The following is a 20069-nucleotide window of genomic DNA, read 5'->3' on the forward strand; positions in this document are numbered from 1 at the left end:
TGTAATAAGACCTGCACCGAGGCGGCCGGTCCTGCCCCGCAAGGGGCCTCCCGGCCAATGACGCCAAACGCTCATTTCCATTTCATGGAGAAGGAGAAAGTCGTTTCCATTTTTCACAATAAACTTCAGAGTTGATCGTTGCCCCATGAGGGAGGGCAACAAAGTGTCCACACTACCAACTGAGATATTCAGTTGTGGAGCGTGATGTGTGATTGTGTCCCGTAGATCACCTGGAATGAGAATATCTGCACGTTCCAACATCGCAGGAGTCACATCCGTGTGCAGCGAGGTGACTCGCGGGAGATCGGTCAGATTTGTGCGACCTTGTTGCAATGATGGCAGACGCTTCTCCCAATGACTTACCGTGCTTCTGTTCACTGCCAGGCTTCCGTAGACGGGCTGCAAGCGCTTATGAATATCCTCGATGCTCTGGTTTTCCGCTAAAAGAAACATAATGGCAGCGCTCTTCTTGAAACACACCTCCATACAATGCCACTTTGAAGGCTCCGTATAGCGCCTCCACATATCGGAACTACATGGAACTATAGCAGGTGAAGCGGCAATATTCCACAATGGCCCTCAACAAATTCCTCACATTTTTAACCTAAACTGACAGAGAAAAAAAAATGTTGCATTATTTCTTGAACGCCCCTCATAGAATGATGGCTTCATTTCGAATGTTGAGTTTGCTCCGTCGACGTTCTTAGCTTTATAGAATGGTCGTCAGCAAACACATTGTTTGGAACAAAGGCTGCTAAGTATTTATTTATTTACCTACAGTTGCGGTCAAGTCGAGCGTCGTTATGAATAAAACAAAAGCTGCACTTGTACTTTTTCCAGGTTCTAGAAGCAGGATGAAACCTGCGGGACAGTAATGCGTCTGTCCGCAGCGTTTCACTGAAGACGTCCATCGGACAAACAGCTCTGTTTGCGACCCGGCGGAGAGGAATATGGACTGCGATTGGGCGATAACGAGCTGCCCTGCCGGACTTAACGCGGGCAGCCTGCCCTCTGAAGGCTAACACCCGCCGCGCTAGTGGCCGCGCCGCGCCACCTGCTGTCGGGATGGAGAGGTACGCAGGTCGCGTCGCCCTGGTGACGGGCGCCAACTCCGGCATCGGCGCCGCCACCGCACGGGCGCTGCTCGAGAAGGGGCTCAAGGTCGTCGGCCTCGACAAAAGGCTCGACATGATGAAGGTAATTAATCAACCAGCAGCCTGGGCGCACCATCTGAAAACCTCACAGTTCAAAAACTGTGCCAGTGTTTCTCTTTGTAGCGTTGCTTAGCTAACGTGGGTTTCAGTGCAACAGAAGAATGAATGATATATACCAGAAAGGGAATATTCTTTTCTATTTTTCACCCAATTATTTCCGTATTATACAATCGGAACTGGTTTTCGGCCTTTAAGGCCTTTATCAAATACAACAATAGAGAATAGAAAACCTTAAAATAAGGCCTCAGACAACTGCAATCATTTTCTCTGGATTTATTTGTAAGCTCAGTAATGTGCTATAACAATGCATGTGGTACATACCTACGAGCGGAACTTGATGAACAAGTGTTTATTACCGTCTCCAGAAACGGAATGCTATTTTTTCCAAAATGTATTAACAGTTCTTCCTGCTAACAAGTGAGCCTGACTCTAAGACTGTAACACTGTAATCAGCATTGCCTGAACTTATCTATATTTTTAGAGATACTCCAAACAAGTGACCTTGTGTTGGCAAGCAAAGAAACCAAGACTTTCCTAAATGTTGTGTGCGACTTACATACTTACATTTGTGAAACCCTTTCATACTGTTAGAGATAAAACAACATTAGGTTGTGATAACAGACTGAACCGTAGAGTAGCTCGCGGTCTAGATTGCGTAACCAACGAATCCGTCTCGAGTGAATGCTTCTTCTTCTTTTTATGTGAAATTCTACATCTATATCTGTTTTCCGCAAACCACCGTACGCTGCAGGTTGATGGTACCTTGTACAATTACCAGTCTTTCCAGTTCGTCTTCCACTCGAAAACAGAGAGACTGAAAAAAGACTATCTACATGAAGAGGATGAAAAATCATCCAAACAGTTGCAAATAAAGGTTTAGTAGCCCTTGACCGTGGTTTCGATATTTGTCAAAATATCTTTTTGAGAAGTAGTGCCTTTAACATCTATACACCAGTTACAAAATTAATTTTACAAACATCATACAGTATTAATAGAAAAATATTTGCGAGGTTAAGGTACTCACTTATTACATCACATGATGACACAATAGATTAGATAGAGCCGAGCGGCTCTTGTCATAAACAAGCCATGCAAGCTATGGCAAGCCATGGCTTTAGATAGCGCCAGATTACATATATCATACTTTAGAATGAATACTCATTTGTACATGTCCACAGGTAGAGAGAGGCTCTTGTCAACATAAAATTGTAATAGGCGCCACAGGATAAAATATTTTCATAAGTTACATGCCAGAGACTAAGGTCAACTTCTGCAAATATACAGGCTCAAGTAATCAGGTTCAAATGGTTCAAATGGCTCTGAGCACTATGCGACTTAACTTCTGAGGTCATCAGTCGCCTAGAACTTAGAACTAATTAAACCTAACCAACCCAAGGACATCACACACATCCATGCCCGAGGCAGGATTCGAACCTGCGACCGTAGCGGTCACGCGGTTCCAGACTGAAGCGCCTTTAACCGCACGGCCACACCGGCCGGCAAGTAATCAGGGAAAACTAGGCTGCAGAGGATCCTAAATACATGCACGTAAGAACTGCCTCTTGGCTCTGTTCAACAACAGCATTTTATAATAAAGTAAGTATGAAATATCCTCCACAACGCTATTAAAAATATAACAGATTTACATATATACATTACGTATAAAGTTGTTAATACACTTGCTGACAGAGTAATATTGTACATAAATGCAGCGTGCAAGAGGTAGAGTTCTGTTTACAAAATATCAATGTAACAAATGCATGGGGAAAGGACAGCAAATATAAGCTAAAACAACCTCACTAACAAGAAAAAACTTCCGATTAACACTGCGGAAGCTTAAGCGATAGCAAAAATGGGAAAGCAGTGGGAGCTATATACATGGGCATAAGCACTGCGTGTTGTCGGTGTTAAGCAGCACAATTTTACATTTAAGCAATATGACGATTTCTTACAGAAGGCCACTAACAAATGCAACAGTTTTAGAGGTATACATTAAATATAAAAATTTTAATACATTTATGCAGCGTAATTATATAATACATTCATGTAGCACAGTCTACATGCCTCCAAACGAGCCCTAATTTATGTTACCTTCGTGCCCCATGTATTTTGACAGCAGCAGAATTGTTTGGAAATCAGCCGTAAATGGCGGGTCTCCAAATATTGTCGTAGTGTTTACCGAAATGAACATCGTCTTCCGTCGATGGATTGACATTTACTTTCACGAAGCATCTCCGTGATACTCGCTTGTTGCTCGAACCTATGGTAACAGATCTAGCAGACCGCCTCTGAATTGCTTTCCTTTAATCAGATGGGCTGGGGATCCCAAATACTGGAGCAGTATTCAAGAATGTGTCACCCAAGAGTTCTATTCATGGTCTCCTTCATATATGAGCTAAATTTTCATTAGAATTCTTCCAATAAATTTAAGTTGATAATTCGCCTTCCCTACTACCGACACTACATGATCTTTGCATTTCATCTCGCTTTGCAATGTTACGCGTATACATACAGAGTGTAATGGGTATAAATGCAAATATTTCTATTGGTGGCTGATTATGGTGTACTGAACAACATTGCACCAGTATTTACAGGATGACAATTATTATTGAACTATATGAAATAAAATCGTCCTAACTTCTAAACAGTTGTGTTAAGACGTCCAAACTGCAGCGGGGGATGATGGGAATTAGTACGCGCATGCGCACGCGCCTTGATGTTGTCGGCCATTTGCACGTGAAAATGTCGCGGTATAGCGTGCCTGAGCGTATAGCGTTAGTGAAGGCGTACTATGCGAGAAGTAACAGTTGAAGCTGATGATAACCGGTCCAAGTGCGCTAACAATCAAGAATGTTTAGCATGTTTGAGAGAGTTGGTAGTGTTCTTGATGACAGTAGTGGCAATGTCGGGCATCCAAAAATGGTGAAAACGCCTGGAAACACTGAGAAGACACGTGCTGTATTTCAAACCACCCCAGGAAATCGATCAGACGAGCTGCACAACAGCTGGGAACCAACTGTGAGACACTGCGACAAATTGTTGTTGAAGATCTGCATCTCTTCGAACACAAAATTCAAACCCATCAGCCATTAAGCCTCAGAGGCATGAACAGCGTTTGTGTTTCGCCAACACTATTGCCCACAGAATTCACGAACTGGACTTTGATGTGAATATGGTTTGGTTTAGCTACGAAGCCCACTCTCACTTGGGTTGGGTTCGTCAGTAAGCAAAATTGGCGCATTTGGGGGACTGAGAATCCGCCTATCGCGATCGAGAAGTCTTCTCACCCTCAGTGGTGACTGTGTGGCGTGAAATGTCGTCACGGAATAATTGGTGCGATATTCCTTCGTGGCATAGTGACTACCGAAGGCCGGCCAGGGTGGCCGAGCGGTTCTAGGTGCTACAGTCTGTAACCGCGCGACCGCTACGGTCGCAGGTTCGAATCCTGCCTCGGACATGGATGTGTGTGATGTCCTTAGGTTAGTTAGGTTTAAGTAGTTCTAAGTTCTAGGGGACTGATGACCTCAGAAGTTAAGTACCATAGTGCTCAGACCCATTTGAACCATTTTTGACTACCGAACTGTATGTGAAGATTTTGGAAGATGATTTGATCCCCACTATCCAACGCCACTCTGATTTCGACAAGATGTGGTTCATGCAAGACGGAGCTCGATCGCATCGAAGCAGGAGAGAGATGTTCTGGAAATGGCATTCTGGCTCTGGGATACCCAGAGGCCACTGGCGAGGGGCCTCGATTGGCTGCTATGTTCTCCAGGTCTGAACACATACGACTCCTTTTTGTGGGGCTATATTAAAGACAAGGTGTACAGAAATAACGCCAAGACCATTGCTGAGCTGAAAACAACCAATCAGGAGGTCATCGATAGCGGGTCATGCAGAATTTCTCTATTCGTCTGCACCACTTGATCGCCAACGATGGCCGGAATATCGAACATGTCATTGCCTAAAGCCGAATATTCGTAGTGCCTTTTTTTATATAGTATAAAGTGTGTATTCGGCGTAGTTTGGAACTAATTTACATTTTTTTCAGATAGTTCAATAATTATCACACTGTATGTCACTGCAAACTAAAAATTATAATCATTACAAGTCATACGTTCTTAGGGTTGGTTAGTACCTCGAAGTATAAGTGGCAGGACAAAGCCATTAATGTCTATTTTTCTCTTGGGCAGCAGGTCAGTCGTGAAGCATCGACAAGTGGACGCAAAACGGTTATGTATCATGACAGGCATAGTCCATTTAGCGGTGCGGTATGACCATGCAGAAAGAATCAGGTCGTAAAATTTGTGATGTGTTTGTGGGGAGACGCAGAGAGAAAACAACGAACACATCGATGTGTGTATACATCAAGGTACCGTGTATAATAATATGTGCACTTACACCTGTTACAGCCTGTATTATCTCGTAGTCTCTGTCAAGCAGCACAACACTAAAACTGTGTCCGAACATTATAGGATGGTTTTTCCTCCCCATCTGCGTTAACTGACAGTTTTATACATCTGGAGTAAGCTGTCAGTCATCACACCAAATTGAAATTATCTCCATCTCATCCTACAGCCTCTAACACACTTAAAAGAACACTATCCTCCACAATGCAGAGACATCGGCAAACAATCGTCGTACCTGCCACATCGTTTATGCGTATACTGAAAATAAGACCGGCCCCATAACTCGTCTCTGGGGTATCCCGATGATACTCTTGTCTCATTTACCTTCTGGGACAACGTACTGGGCACTATTACTTAAAACTCATCGTGACACTTACATATCTGTGGACCTACTCCAGATTCATTAAGTCCATGGTAAGGCACTGTGTGGAGTGCATTCGGGAAATCTATGGAAATAAAATTTGCTTTTTGTCCTTCATCCATGGTCCGCAACATATCGTATGAGGAAAGGACAAGCTGAATTTTGCACCAGTGATGCTTTCTAAAAGTGTGCTGATTTCGGGACAGAAGCTTTTCTGTCCAAAGGAAATTTGTCATTTCGAACTTACGAGGGTGAAACAAACGAAAACTTTAAATATTTTTTTAAATATTATTCATTGTGCAGAAGTGGTACAAAGCTGGCAGACACTTTGTGAAACTGGAGCACATCATGCACAATGTGGTGTGCTGAGCCATGAGTAATCTGTAAACATGCTGCAATGTCGTTCAGTGTCACTCCGCGGTTTTCCTGCACTATGGCTTCAACTGATGTAATGTTCTGTGGAGTCACAACTCGTTGTGCCTGACCTGGACGAGGAGAATTTTCCACTGAAGTCACACAATTTGCAAACTTCCTACTCCATTCATAGACTTACTGCTGTGACAAACATGCATCACCGTACTGAACCTTCATTCGTCGATGAATTTCAATAGGTTTCATACCTTCACTACGCAAAAACCGAATAACAGAACGCCGTTCTTCCCTGGTGCAAGTCGCAAGTGGGGCGGCCATCTTTATACTCATACTGCGACAGTACATGTGCATCTGCACTACTCTGCACCTACAGGCCATTCTGCACGCTGTTTGTAGCACGCTTACCAACTTACAGGGTAACGCCGCGAAATTTCGATTTGTTATTACAAATTTAAGGTTTTCATTTGACTCACCATCGTAGAAGATGTTCAACAATTCTACAGCGAACCAGCGTTAAGGATATTGGTCTTTTGTGGATCCGTCCTTTTATCCTTCTTGTACACAGGAGTCATCTGCACTTTTTCCACTCGCTTGGGATTTCGCTCTGGGCTAGAGATTATGCAAGCTAGGTAATGGACCAATGCCAAAGAGTACTCCCCGTAGCACGGAATTTTGGATTCCATACAGACCCGGCAACTTACTGCTTTTCAGCTTTTTGAGTTGCTTCTCTATAAAACTGATGGCTATTACTATGTTTTCCGTACTGGAGCCTGTGCAACGGTCAGACGATGGTCTGTACTATCTTCTTGCGTGAATCATTTTTCAAGCGCGGAACTTGAAACTACTGTTCCTATTACTACCTTCTGTTGTCACACCAGACTGGACTGATCGATGATTGACTGGACAGAACCCTTCGATTCGGTTACTGGTTTTATATACGGCCAGAATTTCTCCAGGTCTCGTCAGGATTTGATAATGTATGGATGTGGCAGTTATGTGATTCTTGGGTCATCTTAAAGACTCACTGATTTCTACTAACTTTTGCCTGTCATCAGTTGCGTTTCCTTTTTTGAACCTAGTGCAACAATCGCCGTTTCCTCGCAGTTTTCCGAATTTTGTTATTAAACCGCGGTAGGTCTTGTCGGTCCTCAATCCACTTATTAGGTGGCTAGGTGATTTGTGGTGACAGACTGGCCTGTAACGTGCCTCGAAGTCTTGGTTAAGGTTGTAAGTTAAGAGGTTTGCTGCCTAGTGAATAGCAGCAACCACACTCCCATTCATTACTCAGCCCACTTGGTATACCCTCTAAACTCGAACAGCATAGGCACTCGGGTTCGAATCCCGGCATTAGTAGAAATTTTCATTCGTCACTTCAGTCTGCATATACACAATTTACATTAAATTAACAATCCCAATAAAATTAGTACTGGACAAGACTAATAAAAATAGGTTGAAGAGGTATTACATGTCAAAGTGAGGTGGAACCAGATTAAAAGTAATCTATACACTGCAGTCAGTTCCCAAAAATTTCCTTAAATAAACAAATGAACTTTATTCTGAACACTGCCTTGTATCCCATAAACAATTTAAATAGACAATCTTCCACACATTGCTTTTCTACCAGAAATTGTTTAAACAATATTCCATATACTGCAATCAATATTCCACCGAATAGCCAATCAACTGAGTCTTTTTCTCACAAATTTCCAGGTGGGGAAAGAGAGGGTGAGTGAGGGAGGGGAGGGGGCTGGAGCATTTACCAGAGGGGAGGAGGCAAATCATTGATCAATTTAATTGATTAGTCAATTAATTTGATATGAAGGATGATATTGTATCGGCGAGGGGAATTTCCAGAGGCGTGGTGGAAGAGGAGGGGGGAGAGGGATGGAGTTTTCTCAGAGGGGAAGATTATCCTCAGGGGTCGTAAATTAACCCCCAGGATATCATATATCAATTAACTGAAAAATAGGTTAAGGGGAGGTTGAGGGGGAGAGGTTACATAAAAAGCACTTAGCATAATAGTAGATTTAGGTAATAAATCAATCAGCTGTCACAATTTAATTAATTTACATATCAATTTGACATCAAAAGTACACCAGAACAAAGGTTGAATTACTACTGCTGTTACCTTCTATCGTGCCTGTTCACCCACAACATACTTGCTTCTGGTGTCTCATGTGAGGGGATCTCTTCTAACAAGTGTCAAAATTTTATGTAGTATGTTGACACATTTGTTCTCCCCCTAGTCAGAGGTCCGTTGCAGTGTGCGGCACACGGTTTTAATATGCTCTAATGCTTCAGCAAACACTTTGCTGCAGTGTTGAATTCATTGTAAGTCTAATTATTCAAGCTGTGGGTAAAACATTTCTCTGCAATAGCCTTCCTTCCATCAGTTCTGATCCAAGAAGGTACACAGGAGATGTATGATGTGTGAAAAGTATGAAACAAGTGCTCGCTGAAATACATATTTGAGGGTAGGTCATCAGCTACTGTAACAACAGAATTTATAAAGTAGATACACGGTCACAATAAAATAAGAGTAAATACAAGAAACTGGAGGAATAGAAAAGACCGCCCATCGTGAGATGGAATTGAAAACTGAAAGGATTAAGTGAAGTTTAGAGAAGAAGAAGTAGTGAGCTCAGTTTTCGCATTTAATGTTAAATCAGAATTGTGAGCGATGTTTGTTGGTATCCAGGGCTTCCAGTAGACTACGTTTTTGGCGTTAGTCTACGAAGTGACTTGGAACTATGACTGGCAGCTGTGATCTTTTCAATACTTGCTCAGCGAATGTGGAGTCATCATTTTGCGACCTCCTGTTGATTTCATGTTCTATCAGCCAAGTCGTTGTCTCTCTGCCTGACTGACCAATATAAAATCACTCCAATCAGGACAAGTAATTTTGTATATACTACTTATAGCTAGCAGCAGGGTCTTACCTTCACTGTATACTGTGCTGTGGTGTTCTTCACATAATAGCAAATTGTATAGTGGAAGAATTGTTTTCGCTAGTGTCTTTTGATATCTATCCTAGGTACAGTACTGTACAAAATTCCTGCAGTCAATGCAAAGAGCAGCAGAGGGAGCATAGAAGAGGAGTAGAATTTTCAATTCCTATTTCCGATGAAAGATGAGATCCGTCAGCCCTGGATTGTAGCTATCGATTGTGACAAGTAATTTGTGCCTCAGTCAAAATGAGTGACATCTTTTCCAGTTTTACAATATTTCAGTGCCTGTGTGGTTAAGGAGAACAATGCAATTTTTCATCGGACATGCATGCAAGTCAGGCATTGCGGCAACTGCAGCCGTTATGAAATACAGTATTTTATTCGCAGTTGAGAATACGAACAACCATCAGCTTAATAAGGGAGTGACAACAGTGAAAATTTGTGTCGACCTGGGACTCGAACCTGAACTTCCAGCTTTACATGAACAGTCACTATAACCGTTTTGTCAATCCATGCACGACTCATGATGGCCGGATCTAAACTTACATATGTCATCACTCCTGCAACACAACTTGTGCTCACACATGACTTAATTCCTATACAGGGGAGGACAGTATAACTGAAGGTCGCTGCCTGGCATTGGCGGATAAAGATATTGCACTGCCAGTGGTGTTAAGAGGAACGGTACACTGTCCCAATGGAAATGCATATATGTATCTCTCAACCTCATGGGAAGAGAACAACAGCCACTCATCCGGCCTCTCCAAGAAGGTGCAATGTTCTATTTCAGAGCAGGGAACGATCTTTGCAAAGTCTTCCCGAGTCCAGTCAGAATTTTAGTCTGCATCCGAATATGTGCTGACCTGAAACGCCCTGACTATTAATGCTGCGTGCCGGACTAGGACTCGAACTTCCTGGTAAATGGTCTACTGACTGAAGTATCCAGTCACAGGTCGCGACTCATGACCTAACCTCAAATCTGTATTTCAGCCAACACTTGTTTCATACTTTCCACTTCTCATAGAACTCCTGCGTACCTTCTGGGATCAGAACTCCTGGGAGGAAGGATATTGCAGAGAAATGGCTTACCCACAGCCTGAATAATTAGTCTTGGAATGAATTTAACGCTGCAGCAAAGTAATTGTTGAAGCATTAGGGCATATTAAAACCATGTGCTGCACATTGGAATTGACCTCTGAGTAGGGAGAGAACAAATGTGTCAACATGCTACATAAAATTTTGACACTTGTTAGAAGAGATTCCCTCGCATGAGACACCAGAAGCAAGTATGTTGTGGGTGAACAGGCACGTTACAATTTACAGTAGTAGTATGGAAACATTTGTTCTGGTGTACTTTTGATGTCAAATCGATATGCAAATTAATTAAATTGTGACAGCTAATTGATTTATTGCCTTAATGTACTGGCCTGCTAAGTGGTTTTTCATCCAACCTCTCCCGCTCCACCTCCCCTTAACCTATTTTTCAGTTAATTGATATATGACATCCTGGGGGGTTGATTTATGACCCCTGAGGATAATCTGCCATTCTGAGAAAACTCCATCCCTCTCCCCCCTCCTCCTCCACCACCTCTCTGGGAATTCCCCTCACCAATACAATCTCACCTTTCATATCAAATTAATTGACTAATTAATTAAATTGATCCATGAATTACCTCCTCCCCTCTGGGAAATGCTCCAGCCCCCTCCCCTCCCTTACTCACCCTCTCTTTCCCCACCTGGAAATTGGTGAGAAAAAGACTCAATTGATTGGCTATTCGGTGGGATATTGATTGCGGTGTATGGAATATTGTTTAAACACTTTCTGGAGAACTTGTAACACTCCTGTCCGCTTATGCTATACCACAACCTTAAAGTAGGAGGCAGGTCGTGAAATATAACTATCTAGTTAAGACAATTATGGTATAAAGCAACAGAGCAGTGTTACCCTCTGAGAGGAATTTTGTTGTGTTGACCGAGTTGTACCTAGCAGGGGTGGCTTATCGGAAATGAAAGTCAGAATTACGTAAATATTTGAACAGTAAAAAACATAATTTTTGTTTATCTGCACTGTTTAACGAATATAGAAAACGGTCGCCAGCCTAATTAGGCAAGAGAATGATTAACATTCTTGTTCAAGAAAATAGTTATTAGTAACTTTAACGGATAAACACAACCTATACTTTGTCACACGTGAATGCAATGAACTCTGACACATACATATGTTTACGGTAAGATTTAAGCTAACAGCCAGAGCAGTACAAACTATTTGCAAAAATATAACAGATACCGAAACACACTATTACTTCCAGGAATTGTTTAAACTGAATGGTCTTTATGACATTACTATTAACATTCACTGCAGGATCATAAATTGGACATAGGTTAAGTCTCTCTCAATTAAATATTTTACTATTTAAAATGAAAGTTAATTGGAATCCATTAACAGGTTGCTTCTCACTATCTTTTGAATAAGGAAATTATTGTTTTCATAAATAGTGGTAAAGGACAACCTGTGGATTTTATTGCTCTATTAACATGCACTTTCAATACCCAAAAGAAACAAGTGCCTAGCAAGCATGAGTATATAACTTTCCATAAATGTAGTTCACAACTTTTACTACAGCGAGACACAATGTTGACAAATCTAAAGAAACTGACTCACCTTTTAAAATTTACTACAGGCAGCACTATGGTCATTTACTAAGCAAAACTTTATAAGCTTCAGTTTTAAGAGCTTCTAATTTTTAAAATAAACTGCAAATTGTCTTTATTACAACAGTCTCCTACTTGCAAGTAAATGATTAAATAGGAGGCTCTGAAACTCCACAAAACTTTAAATTAGACTGTTTCCATCCCTGGGAGGCTTTCACAAGACTACATTTACTACCTCCCACAATCTCATTAAATCCACAGTAAATCTGAATACTCCCTTCTTACCAAAGATCAAACAACACTATTTAATGTTCTGAGGCTTTCATTTTTTCCGCAAACTAGGACACTCGGTAATCATAGTTTAAATGGAGAGGAACCTGAAAGGTGTTGTGATAGGGAAAAATAAAGGTAGGTACATGAATTCAATTATAAGTTACCTTATATTTCAGCACACTAACACATCCAATAAGCTGATCCTTCACTGTACATTATTATAGTATTCCGTTACAGTGGTTGCGCAATGTGGTGGCAACTGCATATTGGTAGGCGGATTTGCAGACAGAATTGCTGGACTCTGGCCCTTCTTGGTGGCGATGATGAATACTAATTCCAGAGCCATTCCAGCTTTTTATCCATCCATCCGAGGCACTGGAAAGTGGCAGAAAAAACCTCTCTCGGAACCAGCACAATATACAGATTTTACACGGCAGTGCACAGTTTGGTAGCTCGTCCCCGACTGACTCTTGTTCCACCTTTCCTACTTAGGCCAGCCACAATCTGCGCGCGATACACAGTTCCGTTCCCGAGGGGAACCACTACACCTTTTACGTACAAACTAACTAAGAATCCTAAGTGAAGGTCAGCAATTTACATAACAGCAACCAAACACATTAAATAACACAGAACATTTGCATATATTGACATTTCTACAAAAAATTATTCACACAGAAATTACAATTATATATAATAAGTTTTGTTCCCTCCAAATGGGACAAAGAATTTAAAGGACAGATATACTACGTTGCATAGAATCAAGCCACGACATCAAAGTTTTAAACAAAGAAAAGAGTATACAATTTTATGTTAACTATTCGATCAAACACATCTACAGAAGCTCAACGATGTAACATTAAACCAAAGCAAAATGCAAAATAAATCTGTACAGCATTAGATCCATGGTGTTACAAACTGTCCGTCGCTTGTGGGAGAGGCAGACTACCGGTAGCACCACAGGTGATTGATGAAATCACTGTTGCTACAGCACACAAAGCTGAGTGCAGCTCCTGATCATCGGGCATTGTGCATGCTGTGTCATGACAGTTGAACATCCAGTGGTCCACTGTAAAAAAGGCGCTTTGAACTATTCGGAAATGGTATCTGTTCAAGATTCATATTGTACAGCAAGTTGCCCCACAGGACGCGCAACCACGTGTTGGCTTCACTCTCCACTTTCTCACAGGGATTGAAGTTGATGAGGGCTGGCCCTGGAACATCCTATGGACAGAGGAAGCTCATTTTTCTCTGACAGGTGAGGAGACTACATAGAACTGCCTAGTGTGGGGATCTTTACCTCCACTTACTGTGCATGATGCTCCACTGTATCGTGAACTTGTCACCATATGGTGTGGCTTCACGGCTAGGTTCATCATTGCCCCAATCTTTTTTAAACAGGTTGGCGCTCAAGGACCAAAGACATGCAGTGTGACTGTCCAGCGCTACTGTGATATGCTTCGCCAACATGTCATACCCGCCCTACAGGAGAGAGACGCATTGAACTCAACAGTTTTCATGCAAGATGGAGCACCACCGCACATCGCTCGTGAAGTCCACCTGCATCTCCGAAACACATTTGGAAACGATTGAATTATTAGCCGATCGTTTCCAAATGCTTGGCCGGCACGATCGCCCTTACTCACTCCCTGTGATTTCTGGTTGTGGGGCTACCTGAAGGAGAGGGTTTACCAGGGGACCATTCATACGTGTGCTCATCTGAAGAGAGATAGCCTACGGACAAGCTTCGTTCTGATGTGCAGTATGCAATCCTGCGTTTTCACTCTGGACGCTAATGGGCGCCTTACTGAGCTCCTTTCATATACTGCATTATTTATCTTCCCCATGTCCTTAAATTTAATGCTTCCAAGCATGGTACTCGTACAGTAATTAGTTTCCATGTTAATAACGTGTTAAGTGGGGAAAGTTTAATTATGAACACCCGGTACATGCAAAAGTTAATAAAGATTTGGTACAACAATATTCACTATTCGCTAACCTACCAAAAATCCTAAGACATTTCCTATGTAGAGTGATCTATGTGCTTGTGTTTCGAATGGGGAAGTGTGGTTGGATGACCTTGATAAGCAGTTTTAACTAGGGAGTTTCCTATATGAAATATGTAAAATCGCGAAAACCTAGAAATGTTACGGACATTGACTGAGAATATGTAAAATTATAGAAAAAATACAATGAAATAAGTACTGACAGAAATCAATAAAACTGCGTGTTCTGGAGGAGAGTGCTCTCATGCTACATTCACACACCTAAATACTGAAAAGGAGAGGCATTAAGGAGACGTGTTGTCAAGGCGAAACGGCCATAGTATCCTGCACATGGGCAATACAGCCTAACATTGGACCATGACTTCAGTGTGCAATAAGAAGTTTACCAGAAGCAGTAGTAAACCGTATTGAGGCTGGTACATCTCCTCTCGCTACTGATCATGGTGTTTATTTGCTCGAAAGATGTCACTGCTTCTTCGTATGCATTTTCAGCTTCCAACAATCATTTTACATGACCGTTGTGAAGCATAATTTCTGAACCTTAATCGGGCTTGAACTTCGTGAACAACAAGCATCATGTTGTTGTTATTGTGGTCTTCAGTCCTGAGACTGGTTTGATGCAGCTATCCATGCTACTCTATCCTGTGCAATCTTCTTCTTCTCCCAGTACCTACTGCAACCTACATCCTTCTGAATCTGCTTAGTGTATTCATCTCTTGGTCTCCCTCTACGATTTTTACCCTCCACGCTGCCCTCCAATGCTAAATTTGCGATCCCTTGATGCCTCAAAACATGTCCTACGAACCGGTCCCTTCTTTTTGTCAAGTTGTGCCACAAACTCCTCTTCTCCCCAATTCTATTCAACACCTCCTCGTTAGTTATGTGATCTAGCCATCTAATCTTCAGCATTCTTCTGTAGCACCACATTTCGAAAGCTTCTATTCTCTTCTTGTCCAAACTATTTATCGTCCATGTTTCACTTCCATACATAGCTACACTCCATACAAATACTTTCAGAAACGACTTCCTGACACTTAAATCTATACTCGATGTTAACAAATTTCTCTTCTTCAGAAGCGCTTTCCTTCCCATTGGCAGTCTACATTTTATATCCTCTGTACTTCGACCATCATCAGTTATTTTACTCCCTAAATAGCAAAACTCCTTTACTACTTTAAGTGTCTCATTTCCTAATCTAATTCCCTCAGTATCACCCGACTTAATTCGACTACATTACATTATCCTCGTTTTGCTTTTGTTGATGTTCATCTTATACCCTCCTTTCAAGACACTGTCCATTCGGTTCAACTGCTCTTCCAAGTCCTTTGCTGTCTCTGACAGAATTACAATGTCATCGGCGAACCTCAAAGTTTTTATTTCGTCTCCATGAATTTTAATACCTACTCCGAATTTTTCTTTTGTTTCCTTTACTGCTTGCTGAATATACAGATTGGATAAAATCGGGGTGAGGCTACAACCCTGTCTCACTCCCTTCCCAACCACTGTTTCCCTTTCATGTCCCTCGAGTCTTATAACTGCCATCTGGTTTCTGTACAAATTGTAAATAGCCTTTCGCTCCCTGTATTTTACCCCTGCCATCTTCAGAATTTGAAAGAGAGTATTCCAGTTAACATTGTCAAAAGCTTTCTCCAAGTCTACAAATGCTAGAAACGTAGGTTTGCCTTTTCTTAATCTTTCTTCTAAGATAAAGCATCATACACCTCTGGAAACCTATGTAATGACTGTGTTACAAAGAATACGTGGTTTCTTTGTTGTGCAGCGTCCTTGTTTTATGACCTTACAGTTTGCCATCGTAGTTTATCGGAGAGAAACATGCAGGGAGAATTTATGTCATGCAGTGAAAATGTATTTCTTACGTTGGAATATGTAACGTCTAGAGAAACAAAAACAATATATTATGTAGTAATTAGAGAATTAGATGTATCATATTGTGTCATTGTATAAAATTATGTATTTTTATTATTTATTTCTGAAAACGTCTGCGTCGGCGAGTAATAAAACCGACACAGAAGATAAATGTTAAACAGAGATTAAAAAAGGAACTAGTATATAATACGTGTTGAATATGAATGTCTTTGTCGTCTTAATTTGGAAGTTGTGCGAGTAAGATCTCCTGTTGTTGTCGTAGAGAACGCCAATGTAGCATTCTTTTGTCGAGACTAAGCAATGTACGCCATTACGTGTGAATTCACAAAGGTCTGTAATCACTGAGATATTTAAAGGTTTTAGTAGAGGTGTTTAAATGAAAACTTGTATTATTTATTGTTAAGCTTGCTTGCATATTATCCCATCCTGTTGAGACATTTTTCAGTTATATAAATATTATCTGTGGTGCTGAGCTGCGTGGAGAACGAAGAGCCGCTGCCGCGGCGTATTTAAACGACTTACAGTATAGTCGAGCATACCGCAAGGAAGCGGTAAAATAATAGTAAAGATAATATTATTTCTTTTAGCTCCCAGACTGGCAGTGAAGATCAGCAGATTTTATGATGTGTTGCAGATTGACGCGGGCTGCTGATAGGATATAATTTACAGTGCAAATAATTTAATGTACCTTCAGAATCTGATAGGAATCTTGCTGTGCTCCGTTCTGATCTGGCAAACTTTATAGTGACAACGTATTTTTTAATGAGAGTCTCATGTTCTTGGGCTAGTCGTGGTATGAAATAGCATTTTAACGAGAAATAAAATCCACTGCGAACTTGTGTTTTTGAACGATCACACGAACTGTAACATCAGTGTTCATAACAAAGTAATTTCAACTTTTAATCACTATGAAGTAGGGAAGATATATTGATTCTTAGCATGAGTTGCAGTTATGAAAAATCGTTCCTTAAATTGTAGGCCAGATACAGAACAATAAGACTTCCATATATACATTTTATTCCGCTAAAAGGTAATGACGATAAAGAAAAGCAAAGCACAGCATTGCTAAAAGTATTTCACGTAACTCTTTTCGTAAATGTGTTGTTACAAAGAGAATAAATAAACCAAAGAGCAACAATTTTACAATCCGCGAGAGAGTTGGACGTGAAAAATATTAGCAGCGTTGCCCTCCACACGGCTAATAGGTTGGAAACCGCACAGATGTAGCATTATAGCGTGCTTAAGTGCAGAACCCCGTAGCCCTTGGAAAGTGTATGTTCCACGATCATTTCTCTCTTTCCGATACCTTCTAGGTACGGACACCAAACACTAAAACAATACTTTAGAATTCTTAGCACAAGTGATGTACGTACAATGTTTCAAACTCCTTTTCTAAGTAACTGATAGACGTATATGAGGTACTGCAAACCCTATGTAAGTACATTTGCTTGACAGTTATCCTGTTTAAGAATGTGCCGCAGTATGGTGCGTAATTTCTCATGTCAAGCACCGCTGCTGAGTATTTGTATGTTTCCCATAAGATGCATTTCCATTGCTGGCCATCATTTTTTAGGACTGATACGAGCATAGTATAATATCTGAACTGTAATCGGATGTGACCACTGGCCGCTATACACCTCCAGAAAGCTATATTTTGCATGGAGGAGGTCGGTCCAGAAAATGAATTCCGACTGATCGCGAGATAGATACCACCGTGAAAATCCGAAATGTTTCATTTGTAACAGCAAAGCTTTATCGGATTTTCGTAGTGGTTTCCATTTTGCGACCGATAGGAACTTACTTTCTGGACACGCCTCGTATCACAAAGACTGTGTGTTTCTCTCTGACGTAGAAGGATGCAATTTTGTCTTCTTAAAGTTTTACACCTTAGTGAGAGGGATAGAAAACTTGCAGGATGGATGTAAGTCAGATGATGCACATATACGTCCTGCATTAGAGTTTACTATTATAGCATATTTAAGTGCAGAACCACGTAGCCTTAGAAGAGCGTGTGTTTATGTTCTACAATCATTTTCCTCCTTTCAATACCTTCTTGGTACTAACCCCAGACACTATAAAATACTTCACAGTTGACAGCACAGTTGATTTACGTAAATGCTTGAAAATTCCTCCATCTGGCGCTCCATAATGCATAAACCATACGTTTCTTCTTAACTGTCTGTTGTATCACTACAACACTCATATCTGCTATACACCGATAAGGGGAGCTTACCTCCTCAAAATGCATGCATATGAATGGCATAAGTAAGATTGGTGCAGAACAGTCCTCACTGAAGAACAGTTACAGACTCAGCTCACTCTGTTCCTTTACGAGACATGGAATGTATTGGGTATAGTACCTCCTTGTCAGTTGCAAATTAAATCAGTGAAACAGTTGCAGGGAGGGGTTGGTTGAAGACAATGAGGGGGGGGGGGGGGGGGGAAGGAATCTTTCAATCTCCAACTTCATCCTATGAATGCAAGAATGTTACTCTCATCCGCACAGGGAAAGGAGGACAATCATACTCGTAAATTCGTCATTGTGATCAGAGTACTAGAAATATGTAGATAACCTGACGGCATCGGAATAGGACACTGTCTGGTTTACACTGGTATATATGTCCAAGAATTAACCATGAATGGACATACTGTACATCTATCTACATCTATCTACAAACGCAGTCTTATATATGGTTCTCCCAAAATAGTGGAGGGGGTGGTCTACTAATGATACAGAAACTGGGAAGCATGCTGCTGTGTGCTCGGTTATCGTTTAAATTACGGAAAAAACCTGGTAAAATTGCTAAAATTTATCGCACTGTCAACTGTGGTGCTTATTACAGTGTATCATCCCATAGCGTCGGTGTATTTTCCATCCCCGTTGAGAGGATACGTTGGGAAAATGTAGCGTATGCCATACTGTTATGGGATTTTCGCAGCAAGTGAAAACGCGTGTGTACCCCGATTTCTGTCTTCGAAAATAACTAGTATAGGAGGTATACTGTTGATAACGACATAATGATTGACTGACACCAGCTGTTTACAATCTAGAGAGTCTTGGTTGGAACAACACCTTCTGGGGATGGCCAGCACATTAACAATGATGACGTACATGGCTGCAACATGAAGTCTCAGTGCTCTTGGCCTCTGAAGCAGAACGCCATGACATCTACTCCAGAATATGAGACTACATGTAGAAGTTACCACCTCCGGACAGCTGTTTGGAAACACTCCTCAATGCTGCAAAATCTTCCAGTTTCCATATGTTGCGAAACATTCCACCAGGTATCATAAACAGATTAGCATAACAATGGGTTGAGGGGAGGGGTCATACATGCCCCTGAATGTATGCTACCCACACTAACAAAACGGTGGAGAACCGGCTTTGCCCTGCTACTTACAACTTACTATCATTCCCAGCCACTCTTCTTCTCATTACCATATGACTGGTGGCAGCTAGGTGATCTGTTGTAGAAGATTAGTAGTCTGTTGTTGTTAATTCGTTTTCCTGAATCACTGTAGGAATGATATACTGAAGAATATCACCATCTACTGTAGCAATTGTAGGTGGAGAGAGGAGCCCAAAATGCGAAAATACTCGAAACCTACCTACCTGCTTGGCGCTTGTGCAGTATAGAATGAAGTGCCCTCAGGCAGAGAGAGCCGATTAGCAGTAGCACATCTTCACACTTGAATCCCTATAGCACATGCTATAAATTAGTTTGCTTAACACATTGAACTCAGTATTGGGGGAAAACCACAGGGATATCAAAAGTGTCCCTACAGTGAGTCTGAGCCGTGATCGGTGGGATTCAGCTGTGGTACCAATATGAAACAGGGGCAGGACAGTAGTCCTCACAGATGACGCTAGTCATTGTCAGGTACCAGCCTACTCATTCTGAGTTCCCCTGGTGGCGAGCGGCAGCTCTGGCATTGGCTCTGCCATGCAG

General features: G+C 41.5%; 1 pseudogene; it reads left to right on the forward strand.

Moving 5' to 3' along the window:
• Nucleotides 1–1065: 1065 nt before the first annotated feature.
• Nucleotides 1066–20069, forward strand: part of LOC126455862 (dehydrogenase/reductase SDR family member 11-like) — a 57849-nt pseudogene continuing 38845 nt past the window's right edge.

The sequence above is a fragment of the Schistocerca serialis genome, chromosome 2 (assembly GCF_023864345.2).
Source record: "Schistocerca serialis cubense isolate TAMUIC-IGC-003099 chromosome 2, iqSchSeri2.2, whole genome shotgun sequence".
NCBI classification, from domain to species: Eukaryota; Metazoa; Arthropoda; class Insecta; order Orthoptera; family Acrididae; genus Schistocerca; species Schistocerca serialis.